Source organism: Felis catus, chromosome D1 (genome assembly GCF_018350175.1).
Source record: "Felis catus isolate Fca126 chromosome D1, F.catus_Fca126_mat1.0, whole genome shotgun sequence".
NCBI classification, from domain to species: domain Eukaryota; kingdom Metazoa; phylum Chordata; class Mammalia; order Carnivora; family Felidae; genus Felis; species Felis catus.
This window is the reverse complement of record NC_058377.1, coordinates 61,048,160-61,061,599: the sequence shown is the minus strand read 5'-3', so window position 1 is coordinate 61,061,599 and position 13,440 is coordinate 61,048,160. Positions and strand designations below refer to the sequence as shown.

Genomic DNA, 13,440 nt, shown 5'->3' with positions numbered 1-13,440 from the left:
TGGTATCTACTTCATATGTTTCATGTAAAGTAACAGGCAGTGTCCCTGGTAGTATATCTTTTACACAATAAGCATTTAATAAATGTAATAACAACTAGAAAATTCTACTAACTTTGTGAATGTTGCCTATTCATTTTATTTCAAACAAATTCCCTCATGATTCTTCACAAAGTCAACATAAACTCGAGCTCCCAAATGCAGTTTAAGGTCCCAGCATGTAATTCTCTGCTGCTCTTCGCCATGTAGCATGCAGCTTTCTTACACTTCTCATGAGGGTCTTCCTGATCTCCAGTATCTCCCAAATGTATCATAATTTCAGACTTCTGTAAGCTGCTTTTAACTATTCTTGGTATACGATATTTTTTAAATATTTTTTTGAGGGGGTGGGGCAGAGAGAGGGAGACACAGAATCCGAAGCAGGCTCCAGGCTCTGAGTCATCAGCACACAGATGGGATCATGACCTGAGCCGAAGTTGGATGCTTAACTGACTGAGCCACCTAGGCACCCCATTATACAATATTTGAACACAGGAAGACATATAAGTAGGCTGTGCATTAGGTGGTCAGCGCAAATAATAAGACATGGATTAGAATGGAGGCATGTTATGTACTCTTCTCTCTCATTTCCTCATCAGATGTAACTATTACTGTCCCAACTTTAGTGTTTATTGTCATTTAACTTTTTTTCCCCACTTTCTTACACAAGAAAAAGTTCATAAACAAGTGGGAACCACTGGTTGGAATTGACCAAGTCCTTGTTTATGTTCCCTAAATGCCAAATTCTGTTAAAATATTGTTCAACTGGCAAAACAATCTAAAGAAAATCTGACTTATCTCTTTAACTATCTTATGTGAGGGTTGACAGACATAATTTTTAAAGAAAAAGTGACCACAAATGCCAAACTTTTTAGATTCTTTTTTTTTTCTTTTATTTGCTCCTGCAGCTTCTTAACAGCCATGAGAGCTCTCTGATCCTTTCAAATGCAACTTTAACATTTAATATGTTATAGAGTTGTTTCAGTTATTCCAAAACAGTGTTAATTAACCAAACTAGGTGTTCGTCATCAGAAGAACCACTAATTTTCAAATCTTGTGATGTTTTTCTTTATATTTTTATGTATTTCTAAATGCGTATTTATTGGAGCACCTGGGTGGCTGAGTTGGTTAAGCATTCAACTCTTGGTTTTGGCTCAAGTTATGATCTCATGGTTTATGAGTTCAAGCCCTTCATCAGGCTCTGCGTTGGCAGTGTGGAGCTTGCTCTGGATTTTCTCTTCCTCCCTCTGCTCCTCCCCCCTCAAAATAAATAAATAGACTTAAAAAAATAAAACATTTATTTATTTTTTTTTTTGAGAGAGAGAGAGAGAGATCACAAGTTGGGGAGGGGCAGAGAGAGAGGGAGACAGAGAATCCCAAGCAGGCTCCACGCTGTCAGCACAGAGCCTGATGTGGGGTTTGGTCTCATGAATAATGAGATCATAACCTGAGCCAAACCAAGAGTCGGAGGCATAACCAACTGAGCCACTGAGTGCCCCTTATTTTTATTTTTTAAATAAACTTTTTTTTTGAAATTTTAGATCTACAGAAAAATGGAAAGGTAGAACAGAGTTCCCATGCAGCCTTCACTGTTTTCCCTGTTATTAACAATGTATGTTAGTACAGTGCAGTTTTTAAAAGTGAAGAGACAGGTGTATAGAAAACAAACACGACTAGAGCATGGGAGTCACAAGTGCTCAGTGTCTTGTGATGGGTATTTTGTAACTTGAGACATATACAGAGCAGAGGATATAGCCATAAGAGATCCAACCCATACCAGGATGAAGACGAGGAAGAAAGCAGCTAAAAGACCACAGATGGCATTGATATAAGTGTTGGCACAAGCCAACTTGGCCATGCCCATGTGCTCACAGTTTTATGAGCAATAATGTGGGCATCACAAAAAGGCAGACAGTGAATTAGGTAGACAGTGTGCATATGACTGCACTCAGGGAAATACCCATTCTAATTCCTGACATCCAGACTGTCAGGATGGTGGTACAGTGCAGTGATGCACAGATGGCCACATGGTGGTCAAAGGCCATTGCCAGCAGTACTGCAGACACATTCCTGTGTATGAGAAACATCTGGCCCACACAGGCTCCAAAGCCAACCTCATGAACATTAAACCAGAATGTACCCAGCCAGGAATGTAGAGAGGGCCAGATACATGGCCAGAAAAAACATAAGATTCAAGAGGATTCTGTCTATCCATATCATTATCTGAGATGTTACATTGAAAATAAGAGCCAAAATGTAAATGCAACAGAAGGGAAAGGAAATCTAGGCATGGACAGTCTCAAGCCCTGGGATGCCTAAAAGAACAAAGTGCAGATGATGGAGCATGGTTACATTTTTATGGGGCATTCTGGAATTGGCTGAAATAGGAGGAGATATGATTCATTCCTAGAAATAATTTAAAAAAGCATAATGTTTTCAAATGCTTAGTTCATATTTTAGTAGAGTGCAAGAGAAGGCAGTGATATTGTTTTTTGTCTATTAAAGAAAGGAAAATTCCTGACACTGAACACAGTTTGAATCTAAGAAACCAAAGTTTTATGACAACTAATAGCATAGCCAATGCCAAGAAATGATAAAATATCCTCTGAAGTTCTGAACTAAAATAATCTGTATTCTGGTACTTTCTGTTGAACGAAGATTGGTATCTGGATTCATATAAAATGTAAGGACTTCCCCAAATGAGCATGTTAAGGACAAAGCCAACAAATCATTAAGACAGAGAAAGACCGATGTGGGTCCCCAAGCATAGCCACACTAACATAAAGAAACATCGTATACCAAGTAACTTAAGTATGTGGCATTTGATACTAATGTTCATGTGAATTCCAATTCAAAAATCACCTCGAAAATCAACAGGTATCCTCATGAAATTACCCAACAAACATTCATAGATAAACACCGTCAAACAAATCTTAAACTGAAATAGATACAGGAAGGTTTAACTAGTAAAAACCAGTCTCAGAGCCAAAATATTTCTTATGACAGCGATGTACATCCCTTTGTTCCTGGGGCGATGAAAGAGCATAAGGAAACAAGGAGGTCTTCAGGTTCTTCCCTGTTTCCTATATCTAAGGAGAATATCTAAGAAAGGCAGTGCTCAGAGGAGGTGAAAGAAAGATTTGAGGGAGGTACTGATCATGGAAATAGCTCTTCCAGGTCAGGGTGAGGTCATACATTCTTTGTCTTTACCCCAAGCACTATCCATAAGGACAAGGATATTTTCTGATAAGGTAAGTTTTTCAACACAGAAAATCAGACATAGTGAGAAAAGACAAGAAACCTGGAGAGTGAGGAAAAAACAGACTAAGGACATGGGAACATGGAGATGAGTAGAAAGCAGAGAATAAATGAAGCCAAGGGCTGATATTTTTTAAAGCAAAAATTAACAAGCTTCTGTCAGGACTGATTAAGAAGAAGGAAAAAAAAAATGAAAGAGAAAGGGAGAAAGACAGGATGGTTTCTCCATGTCAGGAATGAAGCAGGGTATATCACTCTAGATACTGCAGACATTGACAGTTCCATAAAAACGAAAATGACCATGTAGATCAAATGGACCGATTCCTCAAACTCCACAAATTGCCACATCTTATTAATATGAAATAGATCATTTAAATAGTCCTAGAACTATCAAGTCTCATTTTTAACCTGTGCCTCCTCTTAATTAGCCAGAGTGAAATCCTGAGCAAAAATGATAGCATCACATATGGTCTGCAGACCAGACTATATATTGCAGTATACTAATGGTATCACTATACTATTAGCAATAGGATCTTTGCTGTGAAACCTAGTTCTGAGTGCTTACTTACTACGGTCACTATGATTCCAATGGTCTTGGTAGGAGTTCTTTAGAGAACAAAGCTTGAGTCAGTAAAATTCCATGGGGTAAAATCCGAGGAAGGAGGAGTGGGGTACAAGGGAAAGATGAAGGGAAGGAGGAAAGTCACTTTGAGGGTTTGTTCTCTAGTGTGTGGTTGTTCAGTGCAACTGATCTTGTAGTGACCTTCATACACCCCTACACTGACTAGTGACATTTTGCTTCTCCAGATATTAATGTTGGTTCAGGACCAATGTCTTGTAATCACCCAAGATTCTCGCTATTTCTCTTCCCAGTGCATAGTCTTGATAATAAATGATCACATGTCTCTTTCAGGAAGACTAGTATATAGTCAGCTGCTCAGCAGGATCCTTCTTCAAGGGGAGATAGCCCACTTCAGTGGGCTCCAGGCTTCAGAGCTGTCTCAAGATTGAAATCAGGAAGAACAGTTTGACAGAAAAAATTCCCGACATCATTCCTACTTGCAGAACTTTTCCTGGTTTCCTAGGTTCTCCTCAGGAATATATTTCTCACAGCCATGATGAGGAGAGTGTTTTCTAGGCCCTCCAGGATAGACTTAGGGGCTGACTGAGCAGGTATGCATGATAAATAAACTCTAACATTCTGTGTTCCCTGAAGTCTTTGAGAACTTTTTTTATGGTATTTTTCAGAGAAAGTCTGGCATTTCCATTCATTTTACTGAGGACCATCTTTGAGAACAGGTTTTAGTCAATCATCTAACTGTTGGAGCCACTCCCAAATACATTGAATCCAGAATCTCTATTTAATATTCTCATATTACAATTCAGCCTCATACTGTGTCACATTTCTTCTACTCAGATCTAGTACTCAGAGTTCAGTACCACACATGATCCCCAGGCTTCTATTTGTATAAAGTGGCAAAATCTTGCAATTCTTTTGGTTAGTATATTTTATCCCCTGGAGCCTGCTGGCATTTAAGTCCAGTTATAGACCTAGAATTGTACTTTCCCACACAGTAGACACTAGCCATATATGATTATTGAACATCAGACATGTGGCAAATTCAACTGATGGGATGAATTTTAATATTTACTTTAATATAAATATAAAATATTTTTCAATTCAACATAATTTTTTATGTTACATATTATTTTAGCCATTGATTATTTAGTACAAAAAAATAGTACAAAAAGATTAGTACAAAAAAAGATGTGCTTCAAGTGTTAAATACTGGATTAAGAAGACTTACTTTGATAATTTCAATGATATCAAATATTTAATTGATAGGTATATTGATTTTATGTTTAAATAATTTTTGAATAATATTAGGTTAGATTACATATTCTATTGAATTAATTTTACTTTTTTTAGCTTTCATAACATAATTAATAGAAAAATTACATAGGTGACCCACATTTTATTCTTATTAAATACCATTATTCTCAGAAACTGTAAGAAACGGTGGGAACTTTTCATGGCTGAGATTAGGAATCCATTTCAAGTCAGCTACCTCAGGGGAGGATATTACATTTATTTTGGACAGAGGGAGACTATCTAACTGAGACAAGAGAATAAGAGCCGCTTCTAACGGTAAAAGGGGGGTTGGCAGGATTCAGGATTTGCTTCATTGGAGTCTACCCACACATCATTCCAATTTTTGGAGTTCTATTTCTTTCCAATAAACGACCTCGTAGAAGATGATTTTTTTTTTAGCATAGTCAAAAATGCTTTATTTCCTTACCTGGACTTTCAGCTGGTTATTAAAGCCCTGAGTTCATTGTTGTCTTTATCCAACTTCTCTGGGTTATTTATCATACAAAAAAATCAAGTCTCTAATGTCCTCATTCTTATTAAAATCTTTGGCAGAAATACTTGGACACTCAAAAAGGTTTGCCTCCTTTAAGCCCTTGGTTACGGAGAATAATAATATACATAACAGTTTCATCACTGCATTCTACAAATGACCAATGTCTCTTTTGCCAATAGCAGCAGGGGCCTTGCTATCCCTAAGGCTCATTAGATAAGGAACTAATTCCAAATTCCATCCTTAAGAATTTGTTATCCAGGAACCACTTTTGGTATCTATATTTATGTCAACTAAGGTTCAGAACTACTAAGAGTATGAAGAATAAAGAATTTATTATAGGAGTTAGCTGCGGAGGGGAAGAGCCAAAATGACGGAACAGCATGGAAGCTTTTTGTGTGTCTCACGTCCATGAAATACAGCCAGACCAACACTAAACCATCCGACACACCTAGAAAACTGATTGGAGGATTAACACAACTATATGCACAACCTGAACCACAAAATTCAGCAGGTACACGGCGCGGAGAGCTGAACTTGGGGAGCGAGAAGCTGTGAAAGGTAGGGAATTGCTTTTGCCTGTGGAGACAGGACAGAGACTGGGGAGGAAGGGAGAGTATGGGAAAAGCACCCCTCCCCAAAAGCAGCTGGAGAGAAAGTGGAAAACTCGAAACAGCTGCAGGTACTAAACTAAAAAGGGAGAAAGGAGAAAGGAGAGGGTTTAAATTCCATTAAGACTGTAAACAAGGGGAACGCAAAGGCTGCAACTCCGCAGCTCCATACCTGGTGGTGCTCTGGTGGGAAAGACGAATCCCCAGGAACAGAGTGGGGTCTGGGAGGTTCTTGGGCCACATGAAGAAAAGCGGTTCCACTGCTGGAAGGACACTTGAGACTGTTGAAGCCACCTAGTGCCAGCAGACCCTGGAAGGCAGCCGCATTCGCTGGTGCTGGGGCAAGGTTGCTAAGGGTGAAGCCTGGTGCCAGATGTGTGTTGTGATTTTCCATAATCCCTGAAACGCTGCAGCTACTCTGTCTCGTGAACTTTTTCTGGGGCGGGCTGGCACCTGGCCACAGTCTCAGGGCACCGGCAACAACAGGGTCCAGTGGGCATTCCTGAGTGCACTCAATATTCAGCCATTGCTCATTTGGCCATTGCTCGGTGAGAACCTCCTGCAGAGGGGCAGAACGGGTCAAAGCTGCAGTCCTTTAGAAGTAAGGGGCTGGGGAAAACAGCCGCGTCTGAGACAAAACTTGGGAGAGAGGTATTGCCTTGGGCCTGGTGACAGAGAGTGAAAAAGCGGGGAGTGGACAAGAGTTGAAGACAGAGGACGGTGCGCGATTGCTGATCCGGGAGAACAGACCGGGTACCTGGGAGGCGCCATTTTCACCATTCCTGTGCATGCGCATATGCACCAATGAGCGCTGCAACAATCCATCCCAGTAGGCTAGCAGCACCATCTAGTGGAGAGTGGAGCTGTTACACTGAGCCCCACCCAACTAGGCCATCTTTGCTCTTCAAGTACACAAGACTCACTGCCTGCTTAATTTATGGACTATAAAGAGCTACATAGACTGACTTCTAGGGGAAAACGAAGCAACTTCAGTCCTATTTCAATCTGTTAGCAGGTTCATCTATTCAATTTTCTTTTTTCTTTTTCTCTTTTACAATTCTTTTTCTTGAATACAGAAAGAGAAAAAATTCATTTTTATTTTCAATTTTTATTAAAAATATCTTTCTTTAATTTTAATTACTATATTTTTTACTTTTGAGTAAATTTTTTTCAAATTATACTTTACTTCCATCATTTTATTTTAGCCTACTTCAGTATATTCACCTTTCAAATTTTCAAACAGTTTCCTTTTTTTCTTTCTTTTTCTTTTTTCTCTTTTTAGTTTCTTTCCTTTTTCTTGAATGCAGAAAGAGAAAAAGTTCACTTTACTTTCAATTTCTATTAAAATATTTTTATTTAATTTTTATTATATTTTTTGCTTTTATGCAAATTTGTTCAAATTCTATTTTACCTCCATCATTTTATTTTAGTCTACTACAATGTATTCACTTTTTCAAATTTGCAAACGATTTCTTTTTTCTTTTTTTCTTTCTTCTTTTTTGTTTCTTTTCTTTTTTCTTAAATACAGAAAATTTAAAAAATCACATTTATTTTTAATTTTTATTAAAAATACGTTTCTTTAATTTTTTCTACTATATTCTTTACTTTTGTGTATATTTTTTCAAATTCTATTTTACCCCATCTCATTTTAGTCTACTTCAGTGTATTCATTTTTTCAAATTCTCAAACGATTTCCTCCCCCCCCTTTTTTTCTCTAATCTGTCAAAACACTTTCAACACTCAGACCAAAACACACCTAGGATCTAGCATCATCTATTCGATTTGTGTGTGTGTGTGTGTGTGTGTGTGTGTGTGTGTCTTTAATTTTTAATTTTAATATTTTTTTTAATTTTATTTTTTAATTTCAATTTTTCTACCTCATTAATTCCTTTTCTCCCTTCAAAATGACAAAATGAAGAAATTCACCCCAAAAGAAAGAGCACAAAGAAACGACAGCCAGGGATTTAACCAACACAGATACAAGCAAGATGTCTGAACCAGAATTTAGAATCACGATAATAAGAATACTAGCTGGAGTCGAAAACAGATTAGAATCCCTTTCTGCAGAGATAAAAGATATGTAAAAAATAGCCAGCATGAAATTAAAAATGCTATAACTGAGCTGCAATCACACATGGATGCAGCGGCGGCAAGGATGGATGAGGCAGAACAGAGAATTAGCGATATAGAGGACAAACTTATACAGAATGATGAAGCAGAAAAAAAGAGGGAGATGAAGGCAAAAGAGCACGATTTAAGAATTAGAGAAATCAGTGACTCATTCAAAAGGAACAACATCAGAATCATAGGGGTCCCAGAAGAGGAAGAGAGAGAAATAGGGGTGGAAGGGTTATGTGAGCAAATCATAGTGGAAAACTTTCCTAACCTGGGGAAAGACACAGACATCAAAATCCAGGAAGCATAGAGGACTCCCATTAGATTCAACAAAACGGACCATCAACAAGGCATATCATAGTCAAATTCACAAAATACTCAGGCAAGGAGAGAATCCTGAAAGCAGCAAGGGAAAAAAAGTCCCTAACCTACAAGGGAAGAAAGATCATGTTTGCAGCAGACCTATCCACAGAAATTTGGCAGGCCAGAAGGGAGTGGCAGGATATATTCAGTGTGCTGAATCAGAAAAATATGCAGCCAAGAATTCTTTATCCAGCAAGACTGTCATTCAGAATAGGAGAGATAAAAAATTTCACAGAGAAACAGAAATTAAAGGAGTTTCTGACCACTATACTAGCCCTGCAAGAAATTTTAAGGGGGACTTTCTGAGGGGAGAAAAGATGAAAAAAATATATAAAAATAAATAAATACCAAAAGCAACAAAAGATCAGAAAGGACCAGAGAACACCACCAGAAACTGCAACTCTACAAGCATCATAATGGCAATAAATCCATATCTTTCAGTACTCACTCTAAACGCAAATGGACTCCATGCTCCAATCAAAAGACAAAAGGTAACAGAATGGATAAGAAAACAAGGTCCATCTGTATGCTGTTTACAAGAGACCCACTTTAGACCTAAAGAGACCTTCAGATTGAAAATAAGGGGATGGAGAACCATCTATCGTGCTAATGGTCAACAAAAGAAAGCTGGAGTAGCCATACTTATATCAGACAATCTAGACTTTAAAATAAATACTGTATCAAGAGATGCAGAAGGGCATTATATCATAGTCAAGGGGTCTATCCACCAAGAAGACCTAACAATTGTAAACATTTATGTACCAATGTGGAGGGATGAAAATATATAAATCAGTTAATCACAAACATAAAGAAACTCATTGATAATAATACCATAATAGTAGGAGACTTCAACACCCCACTCACAGCAATGGACAGATCATCTAATCAAAAAATCAACAAGGAAACAATGGCTTTGAATGACACACTGGACCAGATGGACTTAACAGGTATATTCAGAACATTTCATCCTAAAGCAGCAGAATATCCATTTTTCTCCAGTGCACATGGAATGTTCTCCAGAATAGACCCTATACTGGGACAAACATATACACTACCAAAACCAAATCAGGAAGAAATAGAAAATTTGAACAGACCTATAACCAGTAAGGAAATCAAATTAGTAATCAAAAATCTGCCAGAAGACAAAAGTCCAGGGCCAGATGGATTTCCAGGGGAATTCTACCAAACATTTAAGGAAAAGTTAACACCTATTCTCTTGAAAATGTTCCAAAAAAAATAGAAATGGAAGGAAAACTTTCAAACTCTTTCTATGAAGCCAGCATTACCTTCATTCCAAAACCAGAGAGAGACCCCACTAAAAAGGAGAACTATAGACCAATTTTCCTGATGAACATGGATGCAAAAACCTTCAGCAAGATATTAGCCAACCGGATCCAACAATACATTAAAAAAATTATTCACCACAACCAAGCGGGATTTATACCTGGGATGCAGGGCTGGTTCAATATTCACAAAACAATTAATGTGATTCATCACATCAATAAAAGAAAGGACAAGAACCATATGATCCGCTCAATAGATGCAGAGAAAGCATTTGACAAAATACAGCATCCTTTCTTCATAAAAACCCTCAAGAAAGTAGGGATAGAAGGAGCATACTTCGAGATCATAAAAGCCATATATGAACGACCCAACGCTAATATCATCCTCAATAGGGAAAAACTGAGAGCTTTCCCCCCTAAGGTCAGGAACAACATAGGGATGTCCACTCTCACCACTGTTATTCAACATTGTATTGGAAGTCTTAGCGTCTGCAATCAGACAACACAAAGAAATAAAAGGCATCCAAATTGGCCAGGAGAAGGTCAAACTTTCACTCTTCACAGATGACATGACACTCTATATGGAAAACCCAAAAGCTTCCACCAAAAAACTGCTAGAACTGATTCATGAATTCAGCACAGTTTCAGGATATAAAATCAATGCACAGAAATCGGTTGCATTCCTATACACCAACAATAAAGCAACAGAAAGAGAAATCAAGGAATCGATCCCATTTACAGTTGCACAAAAAAACATAAAATACCTAGGAATAAATCTAACCAAAGAGGTGAAAAATCTACACACTGAAAACTATAGAAAGCTTATGAAAGAAATTGAAGAAGACACAAAGAAATGGAAAAAGATTCCATGCTCCTGGAAACTAAGAACAAATATTGTTAAAATGTCGATACTACCCAAAGCAATCTACATATTCAATACAATCCCTATCAAAGTAACATGAGCATTCTTCACAGAGCTAGAACAAATAATCCTAAAATTGTATGGAAACAGAAAAGACCCTGAATAGCCAAAACAATCTTGAAAAAGAAAACCAAAGCAGGAGGCATCACAATCCCAGACTTCAAGCTATACTACAAAGCTGTAATCATCCAGAGACTATGGTACTGGCACAAGAACAGACACTCAGATCAGTGGAATGGAATAGAGAACCCAGAAATGGACCCACAAACATATGGCCAACTAATCTTTGATAAATCAGGAAATAATATCCAATGGAATAAAGACAGTCTCTTCAGCAAGTGGTGCTAGGAAAACTGGACAGAAACATGCAGAAAAATGAACCTGGACCAATTTCTTACACCATACACAAAAATAAACTCAAAATGGATGAAAGACCTAAATGTAAGACAAGAATCCATCAAAATCCTCGAGGAGAAAGCAGGCAAAAACCTCTTTGATCTTGGCCACAGCAACTTCTTACTCAACACATCTCTGGAGGCAAGGGAAACAAAAGCAAAGATCAACTAGTGGGACCTCATTAAAATAAAAAGCTTCTGCACAGCGAAGGAAAAAATCAGCAAAACTAAAAGGCAACCGACAGAATGGGAGAAGATATTTGCAAATGACATATCAGATAAAGGGTTAGTATCCAAAATCTGTAAAGAACTTATCAAACTCAACACCCAAAAAACAAAGAATCCAGTGAAGAATGGGTAAAAGACATGAATAGACACTTCTCCAAGGAAGACATCCAGATGGCCAACCGACACATGAAAAAATGCTCAACATCACTTATCATCAGGGAAATACAAATCAAAACCACAATCAGATACCACCTCACACCTGTCAGAATGGCTCACATTAACAACTTAGCCAACGACAGATGTTTACGAGGATGCTGAGAAAGAGGATCTCTTTTGCATTGTTGGTGGCAATGCAAGCTGGCAGCCACTCTGGAAAACTGTATGGAGATCCCTCAGAAAACTAAAAATAGAACTACCCTACGACCCAGCAATTGCACTACTAGGCATTTATCCACGGGATACAGGTGTGCTGTTTCGAAGGGACACATGCACCCCCATGTTTTTAGAGCACTATCAACAATATCCAAAGTATGGAAAGAGCCCAATGTCCATCAATGGATGAATGGATAAAGAAAATGTATATATAAAATGGAGTATTACTCGGCTATCAAAGGTATAAAATCTTGCCATTTGCAACTACGTGGATGGAACTGGAGGGTATTATGCTAAGTGAAATTAGTCAGTCAGAGAAAGACAAAAATCATATGACTTCACTCATATGAGGATTGAAGAGACAAAATAGATGAACATAAGGGAAGGGAAACAAAAATAATATAAAAACAGGGAGGGGGACAAAACAGAAGAGACTCATAAATGTGGAGAACAAACTGAGGGTTGCTGGAAGAATTATGGGAGGGGGGATGGGCTAAATGAGTAAGGGGCATTAAGGAATCTACTCCTGAAATCATTGTTTCACTATATGGTAACTAATTTGGATGTAAATTTTAAAAAATAAAAAATAAATAATAAATAAATATAGGAGTTAGATGCAATTGTGGGAGGAGCTAGGGGGAAAAATAGATCCCAAAACAAATTTTCTAGTCAGATTAGGCCTGCATGAATAAGGTGATGTTTGCAGAAGACTAGGTACTTTCAGGGGTGCCTGGGTGGCCCAGTTGGTTGAGCGTCCAACTTTGGCTCAGGTCATGATCTCACAGTCTGTGAGTTTGAGCCCCACATCTGGCTCTGTGCTGACAGCTCAGAGCCTGGAGCCTGCTTCGGATTCTGTGTCTCCCTCTCTCTCTGCCCCTCCCCCGCTCACACTCTGTCTCTCTATCAAAAAATGAATAAACATTAAAAAGAAATGAAAAAAAAAAGACTAGGTACTTTCAGCTTCTGGGATGGAATCATAAAGGAGTGAGTGTCAAAATTTAAGGTAGATGGTTTGTTATTCCTGGCTACTGCCTCTGTGTGTACAAGTAAAATACCTGGTGGTAGATTTGTGATGGCTGTTGGTCAGCAGGTCAGTAGGCTTGGAGAGCTGTGCATGAAGCTGAGGGATACGGGGAGAAATTAGAATCCTCTAGTATCGCTGTGTTTCTGTCACTGCCTGAAAACAATATTGAGCCACAGAAAATAATGGCTGCTGTTTCACATTTGCTCCCACGGCTTATGCATTTCTTATGTGACCAACTCTCAACTGGAAACTTACAGGGAAGAGAATTCTGGGAAACAGAGTGCTAACAGGGTAGTCACAGAACAGTCACAGATGCACATTTTATCATCTGTGCTTATCCAAATGAGGAGCATAATTAAGTCTCAGTTAAAATTTCAAGGAATTAATAACACATTGTTTAATTGATTGATAGTAAATGAACCAAGGAATAAGTGAACTCAAAATTCCATCAGGATATTTTTAACTATAGC

At 38.1% G+C, this 13,440-nt stretch overlaps 1 pseudogene; it reads right to left on the bottom strand.

Moving 5' to 3' along the window:
• Positions 1-1,543: 1,543 nt before the first annotated feature.
• LOC109492285 lies at positions 1,544-2,382 on the bottom strand (annotated as a pseudogene).
• Between the last annotated feature and the right edge of the window lie 11,058 nt (positions 2,383-13,440).